The sequence below is a fragment of the Equus przewalskii genome, chromosome 3, assembly GCF_037783145.1.
Source record: "Equus przewalskii isolate Varuska chromosome 3, EquPr2, whole genome shotgun sequence".
In the NCBI taxonomy this organism is placed as follows: domain Eukaryota; kingdom Metazoa; phylum Chordata; class Mammalia; order Perissodactyla; family Equidae; genus Equus; species Equus przewalskii.
Genome location: NC_091833.1, coordinates 65,266,575 through 65,277,299, shown reverse-complemented (window position 1 = coordinate 65,277,299; position 10,725 = coordinate 65,266,575). Strand labels below are relative to the sequence as shown.

Sequence of the window (10,725 nt, the reverse complement as noted above, 5' to 3'; positions counted from 1 at the left end):
CCTATATCCATGAAATTTAGTTCATATTTTATTCTTTCCAGCAATCAATGTACTGTGAATCAGCATGTTGTGAGTCAACACTTAAGGTTATAAAATGAAAATAATGATATCATGAATAGAACTTTTAGAGTTACTAGTGTCCCTGTGTCAGAAAGTAGGCAAAGAGAAAGAGGGTAAAGACATCTGGGACTAGAAAAAGGAAGAATGGGACATGCTCACTAGTTAATGATCTTGTTGAATTCTAGGCTTTCTCTGAAGGCTGAGGTAAAAGAAAGGAAAATCTGAAAATGTAAGGGAGTGCTGTGTTCTCACTAAGCTCTTTGTGGCTAGAATGAATGGAATCGTCCTCTCAGGCCTTTGCTAAACTTGGAAAGATCTGTTCCCTCTTTACCTTCTTTCCTGCTTTACCTAGTTTTTGACAAGAAAACAAAAAACATCTTGCGACCAAGAATACAGCAGTTGCTACACAGGCCAGCAGGAACCCAATCACATCCAAAGAGTGGTGGTACTGAAACCAGGTGAGGTCGTGGGAGGCTGGCCACAGGTGTTTGGCTCCTTTATGGCACATGACAAACTCGATCCAGAAGACTGCTCAATCCAGGGGCTTTACAGGCTGATCATGGTGAATCCTTGATAACTTCATAGCATTCTCCTTACAACTGGATAGTAAATACAAAGAAAAATTAATGAAATTTTGTTTCTGTAAAAGCTCATTATGTGATACATATTATAAAAATTAATCTAAGAGCCATAGAAATTATTATTATAAGAACTTTGTTCTCTCCATAGGATTTTAACAGGCACAGTAGGGAGATTGAAAAAATATATTTTTTTAGCAGAATGTGGTTAAATACAGACAAATAAAAAATTGGAATTAACTAGTTGTTAATTCAAGTCTAATTTTTCCTAGAAGGAAGTTTGACTCTGTGTGAACTACAGTTTCGAGGAGATGTCCAGCACCAAGATGGTGAATGACTCAGGACTGTGGGAAAAGATCTATTAAAAGGTCCATAAGCATGAACTCTAACATTTTTCTCATATGGTGCATAACACAACCAGTGGTAATCCTTTAGAAAGCAGTAGTACTTACAAAGGATCATTAATGACTGTTCTCAAAGCGCTGAGCAAATCTGCACTTGTCATCGTGTTCATGTTCAACTCTACAGCTACTCCTTTGGCTTTCATGTGAATGATATTGTCATCCTGATCACCAACCATGGCAATCCCTACCATAGGGACTCCATGATAAATAGCTTCATAGATTCCATTTATTCCACCATGAGTGAGAAAAGCTTTGTTTTGGGGATGACCTAGTTTGGGGATAGAATGAGAAGTAGGGTAAAAATTTCATTATAATATTGTAACAGAATTTCAGAGGCAGAAGGAGAAAATCTTTGAGATAAGTCACTGAAGAAGGCAGTATTTTCGGGGCCAGCCAGGTGGTGCAGTGGTTAAATTCACATGTTCTGCTTCGGTGGTCTGGGGTTGGCTTGTTTGGATCCCAGGTGGGGACCTACGCACCACTTACCAAGCCATGCTGTGGCAGGCATCCACATATAAAAAGAATAGAGGAATATGGGCATGGATGTTAGCTTAGGGCCAATCTTCCTCAGCAAAAAGAGGAGGATTGTTGGCAGATGTTAGCTCAGGGCTAATCTTCCTCAAAGCTGACCACATCGGGTATTTCCACCATAGAAAATTGCTATCTCAGAAAAGGAGGCATTAATTCCTCCTGTGTTGCCTTAAACTCTTATCTGAATCATAACAAGTATGCATCTATAAAATTAATGGTCAAATCTTTAGTTATATATTTTAAAATTGAAGGTTAAATGAGAAACATTTACAATTATTAAATATTTGTTGTATTTATTAGTTGTTAAACAATTATTCCACTTGTCCATAACCCAAATATACAGCTTTTCTTCCCCGTAGTCTTACCAAGAAGATCATTCTGGGGTATCCAATCCTAGAGATGAGTATTGGCTCCTAATGTGGCTGGTTTCTTTCCTTTGTATTTCCATAAAACCTGTGCAAGATGGTACATATATTTCACAAGTAAAACCATAGGATAATAACATTTTAAGGTTGTAGAGTTATTTATAAATCATGAATTCACCTTACTGTAGGTGATAGTTGAAAGGGGAGTACATAGGTGTACTTTGTAAACATTGAAAGAAATAGTAGGACTATTTACAAACACCTTTCTAAATGGGCTTGTGCTAGTTGTCTATGAGGTTTACTATTATCATTTTGACTATTATCACTTACAAGCTTCTAGAAGTGAGATTACAGGTGAAGAATCAGAAAATAAAGCAGTACTAGTCTAATCAATCAGAGTGTCAGAGTTAAAAATTGTTATGGACCCATGATTTCTGTATAAATTTAAGTCACTGATCATCCTAGCCCTATCTTAAAATTAGTTTTTCTCAACAATGTAATTTGCTTTATATTTTATCTACTTGTCTTTGGATAATTGCTTATCTTTTCTTTCTCCTTTTCTTCCTACATCCTTCTTTCTTTCCTCAACTTCTTTCTTTTACTACTGTTCCTTTTTTTTTAAAGTAAGAATGAGATAATGTGTTTCTTATAGGCCATTATTCAATGAAGTATCTTATTTGGTTTTGTTTTTGTAGTTAGCATATTTGCCTGCATGGAATTTAACCAATATAAAAAGAGCTCTTGGGTATTTTATAAATAGCAATAAATAAAATCACTAAAATTTGTATACAAAATCTATAATTGTGGTGATAAAATTAAAATTAATTAAATGTCATAAATTAGGTCATGAAAATTGCCAGACTATCACATTAAAATTCCAATTATCTTTTAATTCTATAAAATTCTAATTAATTAGAAAGACTAAATGAATCAAGGCTTGTAATTCTATGCTCAACTATAATGCATCGAGTCCTAATTCAACCAAAAATGTGGAGGGCATTCTTTAGCATGATCCATCTCTATCTTTTTTTATTTCAGTTCTCCTTTTTCCTGGTCCTTGGAGTGAATATGCTTAAGAACTACATCGAAAATAATCAGCATAGGCCTTAAGATTTCAAAAACTAAAATATGAGCAAAGGGCTTAATGTTTTCATCTCTATTTCATTAAAAACAAATGATTCCAAAAAGGTGTGTTTCCATAGTAATGGTAATGCCCAGTAGGCAAATGATCAAATGTGCCTAAACACACGATTGTAACGTTTTACAAGTTTTTGTTTAATACTGGTGCCTGTTATGTTAAGCATAAAATGAGATTCAGCTTTCTAATGGAAAGACAATTGGAAAATAACTGCCTACAAGATCAAAGGTTGTATAGTAGTCCCCCCATGCGCCCCATCCATGGTTTCACTTTCTGAAGTTTCAGTTACCCAAAGTCAACTGCAGTCTGAAATTATTAAATGGAAAATTCCAGAGATAAATAAATCGTAAGTTTTAAATTGCATGCTGTTTTAAGTAGCATGATAAAATCTCACTTCATCCTGCTCCATCCTGCCTGGATTGTGAATCATCACTTTGTTCAGGGTCTCCATACTGCATATGCTACCCACCTATTAGCCACTTAAAGTAGTACCCCCTTATCCATGAGGGGTACATTCTAAGACTCCTTGTGGATGTCTGAAACTGAGGACAATACTGAACCCTATATTTAGTATGTTTTTTCCTATACATACATACATATGATAAAGTTTAATTTATAAATTAGGCACTGTAAGAGATTAACAATAATAATTAATAACAAAATAGAATTACAGCAATATACTTTGATAAAAGTTATGTGAATGTGGTCTCTCTCTCTCAAAATCTTATTGTAAAGCACTCACCCTTCTTGTGATGATGTGACATGATACAATGCCTATGTGATGAGATGAAGTGAGATGAAAGATGTGAGCATTGTGACGGGAGCATTAGGCTACTACTGACTTTCTGATGATATGTCAAAAGGAGAATCGTTGAGTCTGATGATGTTGATGGTTGGATGTCAGGAGCAGATGATGTCAATTTTTTTTTTCTTTCCTTATTAAGCTGAGAATTTTCACCTTTTCATTTAAATGAAGCACTTTATGGCTCCTCTTTGGCAGATCTGAATTGCCAGCATCTCTACTCTTGCTCTTTGGAGCCCTTATTAAGTAAAATAATGGTTACTTGAACACAAGTACTTCAATACTGTGACAGTCAATCTGATAATTAAGAGGGCTACTGAGTGACTAACAGGTGGGTAGGGCACAGAGCATGCATAAGATGGACAAAGGGGAAACTCACATCCAGGGCTGGACAGAGCAGGAAGGTGTGAGATTTCACCAGGGTACCAAGAACAACAACAATTTAAAACTTATAAATTGTTTATTTCTGGAATTTTTTATTTAATATGTTTGGATGGCAGTTGATTGCAGGTAACTGAAGTAGCAGAAAGTGAAATTGAGGATAAGAGAGGACTACTGTAGTAGCTTTCTACCAGATAGACATAAATCGGTATGTATGTGTATTGGCAAAAACAGTATATATTGTGTTCGATACTATCTGCGGTTTCAGGCATCCGCTGGGAGTCTTAGAATGTATCTTCTACAAATAAGAAAAGTTACTGGGCTTACTTCCTGTGGAATCTGGGCAAGGGCTGAGGCAATAAGATTGGTCTTTTCTTCTGTGAGATTTTGGATTATTGTACCCAAAGAAAACACTACAATACCATCCGAGTTTTGGACAAATTCTTCCATTTCCTGCAGAGAAAAAATCCCTCTGTTACAAAGGTGCAGCATCATGGGAAATAAAATAAAGCTTGCTTACACTACTAAAATGAAGATTCATAGGAATTGTAGGAGGCATGGCTAGACCGTTTTTATCTTTTGACACCTAGAACCATCTAGTCTTTTTAGGAGTAAGTATGTGTCTAAAACATATGGCTTAAATACATAATCATTGATTTCTAAATAGTCATGGAACAAAACATTATACAAAAAGATAAGGTGATAAGAATACAATGTTTTCCATGGCTGATGGACATGGTTTCCTACCAGGTTTAATTTTGTTAAAAACTGAGTGGCTTGCAAACTCATCAAAGGATTTCTCGAAAGAAAGTCTCAAAGTGGGTCTGATTTATGCTTCTGAAATTATTATTATGACAGTTTACATCTAGCAAATCATTACTGTGTTGATCTACCTTTTCTTTTAGATATGGCTTCCATGGTAATTTTCTCATGTTTAGGTCTTCCCTTATTAATAGGGCTAAGAAGATATCTGTTAGAATTGTGATATATAGTAATGTAGTGTAAAAGGAGATAACATTTAAACTATCACTATAAATTACTTATGAGAGACAGTGATTATCTGTCATGCTGATGTATAAAAGTCCCACCTCAGCAAATGCTATCTGCATGTTCTTAACTTGAGCCCTAGCACAGAATTGGTATGTAGTTTCCTCTGTAAATTAAATCCCCTGCCTCACCATTTACCATTGTGCACCTTGGCCGTGGTAAACGCTGGGTTTGGGCTTAGTCACATCATATTGTATGAGAATGACATCCTCTAGACATGTGCCATGTATTTGTTGTGAGACCTTTTGTGGCACCTCTAGAATCACCATATTCTCCAACTAAATGTTGTTAAATGATCAGAGAAGAGACGATGTCAAAGTTGAAAGTAAACTTGTATTTTCAGCTTCATTAATGTAAGAAGAATGTCTCCCACGCCTCAGAAAATATTGTCTTATTTTGGTTTATCTCCCCAGACATAAGGAGTTTGAATAAAATTTATGTATGTATGTATGTATGTATGTATGTAAATATGTGTGTACCTATGTATTTATATATGTGTATATATGTGTTCATATATCTGTGAATGTATGTATAGCATATATACAGAACCATATATATATATATACACACATATATACATATATACTAAATTCATTGGGTTCTTGATTGGAGAACCTCTAATTGCTTTTTAATCTGTGTATCCAGTGACTAGAATAATTCTTACATAACAGCCATAAGCTATGATTGTTATTCATACCATATAAACTTCTTATAGTAAATTGATGAACAGGTAAGTTGAATTTAGAAGCGGATAATTTCCCCCTTCTCTCATCATTTTATCTAAGATGATTTTGTGAAATTACATGACTTATTATTGTATATGTGTGAGTGTGTGTGTGTGTGTGTAAAAACGAGAATGTAAGGATAAAAAAAAATTTGGCATGGTAGGTTGTCTAGAGAATAGAAGCTATCACTATCAAATAAATATTTAAAATGGAAATCCAGGAGTCTTCCTTAATTTTTTCTCTTCCCCCAACTCTTACTTTCTCTCAATCACTAAATGCTGTTAAACTCACCCCAAAGTGTTTCCTGAAAGCATTTTTATCTCTCTACCATCATGATGAATGTCCTGTTCATGACTCCATCATGCTTGTAAGGAAGACTATAGCAGTCTTCTTAGTGACTTTTATGGTTTTAGTCACTTCAATTATTATCCACACGATAAAGGTTTGGTGGGTTTGCGTGCAATCCTCCAACAAATTCAAAATTAGGTAAGTATGGAAGAGGAAACTCAAAATCCCAATACGTTTGAATTAGCCAAATTTCAGCTTTACCCAGAGTTTCACATAATGTAGTGGGTCTTCCTAGAGAAAACAAAACGGTTGGGTGGAGGGAATTAGCCTATAAGTTAAATGGGAAAATTGCAACACAAATTTACTGATAAACTACAAGTGAAAAATGAGTTTAGATCCTCTAGAATAATATGGCTTCTAGCTGTGAAATGAAAAGGGGCGTTAATGCAATAACGTGGATTAATAGAAAGAAAGAAGTAAAAATGAAAGAATGAATGAAAACAAAAAAGAAGAGTTAAATGTAAATTTATTTTCACAACACAAAATAAATCAAAAATTTAACCACAACTCCAAACTACAAATAAATTTACTACTCATTTTTCTCCAGTTGAATGGCAGATTAGCCCCACAATACCTACACCAAATCACCTCAATGGTTTCTAGTCTTCCAGACAAGGATATGTCCATGCCACCCAACTTATTGTAATCTCAATATTAATTATGTTATTTTAAGATCCATCAGTATCATTCCACCTTATCCTTGTAAGTTCTGTCTCATCACTTCAATTGATGGGCCATTATTTTATTAGTAAGGACTCCTGGAATAATTCATACTCATGATGATCCTCTTTTTGGGACATGAGGTACCCAAGTATATACTATGATTATCACATACTTACTTTATTGTTGTCTTTAAATGATGTGTTTTAAAGTGGACACATCCTAAGTAATCTTAGGATTTTTATGCAGAAGAATTGCTAATTGCAAATAGTCAAGTCAATCATTTCTATTTACAAAAAAAATGTTTTTTATGTTTAATGTTTGAAATTATGTCCGAGGTCATACAGTTCAATGCCTATCACATCCTGCCTTGATTAAAAAAACCTCAGTGATTTTTTTTAAATTAGTCATTCTCTTGTTTCATTTAATTGTTTTTTCTACCTAAGTAATTTTGTTTACATGAGCTTAGGCTTCATTTTAGAAAGATAGAGCTTAACACAGTTAGAGAAATGATATATTTAAAGCAATGATTCATGATAACAAGTATAGAAGAGATGAAAGGAAAGAGAAAGAAAGTGAATTTAAGTACAAAAAGTAAATAATTTTGTGTTTTCTTTGAAATATTACACGAGGAATTACAGACATAAAATTGACCAATACCTCCTTTCCTTTAGTTATATCATTCACATACAATTGAGTTATAATCAGAATGGATAATTCTATAAAATATGTATAATTAATTTATTATTAAACTTCAGCTACCAAGTAGATATTATTATCAAATGCATCTATTATTTTAAGCTACCCAGTGAGTCAAGTGAAATGGTTTGTAATTTTAAAGAATTCTTAGGGGTTGCCTAAATGCATGGCCAGTATGGCTTTTGCTTAATAGAACATGCCCTTTTCCCCTTCTTCATTGATAATGTTTTTATTCTCTTGTTGTCAGCTGGAGACTTTCCAGTGGTCTTTACTCATAATCCTATTACAGCAAAGTGTGGGAGTGACCTATTATAGTTCTATCTCTTCAGTTTATCTCTGAGAGTAGGCTTGAGGACAAGATTCTTGTCTTTTTTACCTAAATCTATAGAGCTTAGCATGTAGTCTGCATCCAGGCAATGCATACTGATTTTGAAATTAATTAATTATAGCAGATAAAGCCAAATCATGTCTGAATCAAAGGAATTTTCAAGTGGATTCCTTCGAACATTGGTTCTGTGAAAAATAAATGTATTCAGTGAATTAAATCAGACCATACTTTTAGTGTCTAATATGATCCTTTGTTAGTTCATGTCTGTGCATACGTCTCAAAGATAGCTCAAGTAGAAGACTATCTAAATCGACTGATTCAGATCACAGCCAAGTGTGTGAAATTGCAAAGCAAACTTTTTAGTAGAAAGGTCAAGGAATTAAAAATAGGTAGAATAAATGTATATCAGCAAAGTAAAAAATAAAAATAAAATCTACTCTTTTACCGCTCAAGACACGAAGTCTTTTGGAATTTTCTAATTACTTTTTCAGGTTTTTGTGTAGCACTCCCCTAAGAAGTATAAAACAACCTAGTAATTTTTTCAGTGACCAAGCATGATGAATCTGGTTTCCGAAGTTTCATCTAAAATTGATGATAGGGATAATGGTGGGCACCCCGTTCCAAGAGCAATGACATAAGATTGAGAATAATCACAACCAATTGTCAAACATTTTTTGAGCAGATCAGGTGAATTAAATACATTTTCTTTGTTATTTCAGCTTACTACTGGTATCAGGCAAGTAGGTTATCTTACTCTTATAATAAACCTTATCCTCTCTTTATCAGGAATAGCTACAACTTCCTCTAATATGGAAACTCATTGTACTGGACTTATATGTAATATCCAAATATAACAAATGAACTTCTAGAAGATTAATATTTTTTGTGTTTTGTATTATTTTGCATGAATCTAACAAGTATCAAGGTATCTTATGGGAAATGGTTTGACTACTGTAAAGAAAAAGTAACCATGGCAAGATATTTTTTGTCCCCATTTCCACTTAGTTTTTGATAACTAATTCATTGCCATCACTTGTAGAGTTTAAATGGAAGACAGATATTTTAAAATGTTTTCCTTTCATTTACCTAGATTTCACTTAAATCTTTCTAAGTTTCATTTGATAACAAGTTTAAAATGAAAAGCAGAATCTCTTACCTAATGCTTCACTATAAAACTGGTCCCAAAAATGGATATCACAATCCCAGATCCAGAAGTCAAAGAAAACTGAAAGCATTGTATTTTTCACTCTTTCTAGAAAGGTCATTCTATCTGTTAGTCCCAGCATGTGAACAGGTGCATAAGAAGACGGAGCTGGCAGTTTCCCACAGTGTTTCTCCTTCATGCCTCCTACAGAGTCTCTCAGTGTGAGGACAAAAGGGACTGCAAGCAATTCAGCCACCGGCTCTCCACAGGGTATCACAGGATCTATAATCATGACACTAGAGTTGGTTTCCTGGAGCTTCTTCGTGAGTGTCTGATTGTACACTACACACTCACACATGATTTTCAAACTTCCAGTTATTTCAAAGAAGTAGTCTGTCAGTTTTATAGCTGATTGCCAAGGTGCTATGCTTGGCAAAACATTCAAAATTAGGTCCAGAAATTTATCATTTAAGTTCTCAGATGATTCTTTGTCATATGGCAAATAATACCTCAAAGTTCAGTGCAGAAGGCTTCTTGTAGTCAATGAGTTTAGTATATGAATGAGTCAACACTGTTACCTCATGGCTTCTCTCTGTGAGTTCCTCCAGAATGGTCTTTACAGTAAGCCAATGGCTCATGTCACAGGGCCACACAAGAACTTTCCCACAGAATCCACAGCCAGTGCAACAGAGCTACAGCAGCACAACTGCCAGAGCCCACTTCTCAGACACCATGACGAGAGCTCCCTCACACACTGCTCTGCAGAAGTTTCAGCCGAGCACAAAGGTGAAATGGCAATGGAGACACAGGACAAATTAAACACTAATTTTTAAAGATAAGCTTTTCAGTTGCTAGCAAATTTATCGTTTGTTGAGTGAATAAAACAGAAATACAAAAATATCTGGGGAAAAATATTCCAAACTTCTAGAACTTAAAAGTAAAATACATGAAATAGAGATGCATTCATTCTCTAGATTGACAATGAGGGCAATAATAAATAAAAATCCCCTAAGTTAATATTTCACACACAGACACACCCACACCCATATACACAAACACACACTAACACTCATTCCACCCTATATTCAAAGGTTCCAGGTGATTTAAGTGAATACATATTCCACATCATTTTCGCTATGTGGAATAGCAACTAAATTGCTTAAATACATTTGGATATCCATGGGGAATATTTTGATAAAAGTCATATGAATAGTACAAGGTGTTCAGAATTCTGGAGAAAAAAATACAATTACTCCTATATGGAATAATTAGGAACAGTTTTAGCAAGGCAGATAACAAACAAAGTGAGATGAAATTTTTGGTAGGATATAAGCAGAGTGTGGCAAAGGACATATTTCACAATAAATAGAAGAATGAGAAAAGTTCATGGATATATGGAAAGCATTTTAGTGTCTATAAATCACAGAGAAGTCATGGGAAGTAGGTTGTAGAAGAAAGTTAGATTGAAATAGGAGAAATTAGGCAGTCTTGATTAATATATTATGGGCTTGGATT

The 10,725-nt window shown here is 34.4% G+C and overlaps 1 pseudogene; it reads right to left on the bottom strand.

The window, feature by feature from the left end:
• Positions 1 to 349: 349 nt before the first annotated feature.
• On the bottom strand, positions 350 to 9,944 carry LOC103565314 (UDP-glucuronosyltransferase 2A3-like; annotated as a pseudogene).
• Positions 9,945 to 10,725: the final 781 nt, after the last annotated feature.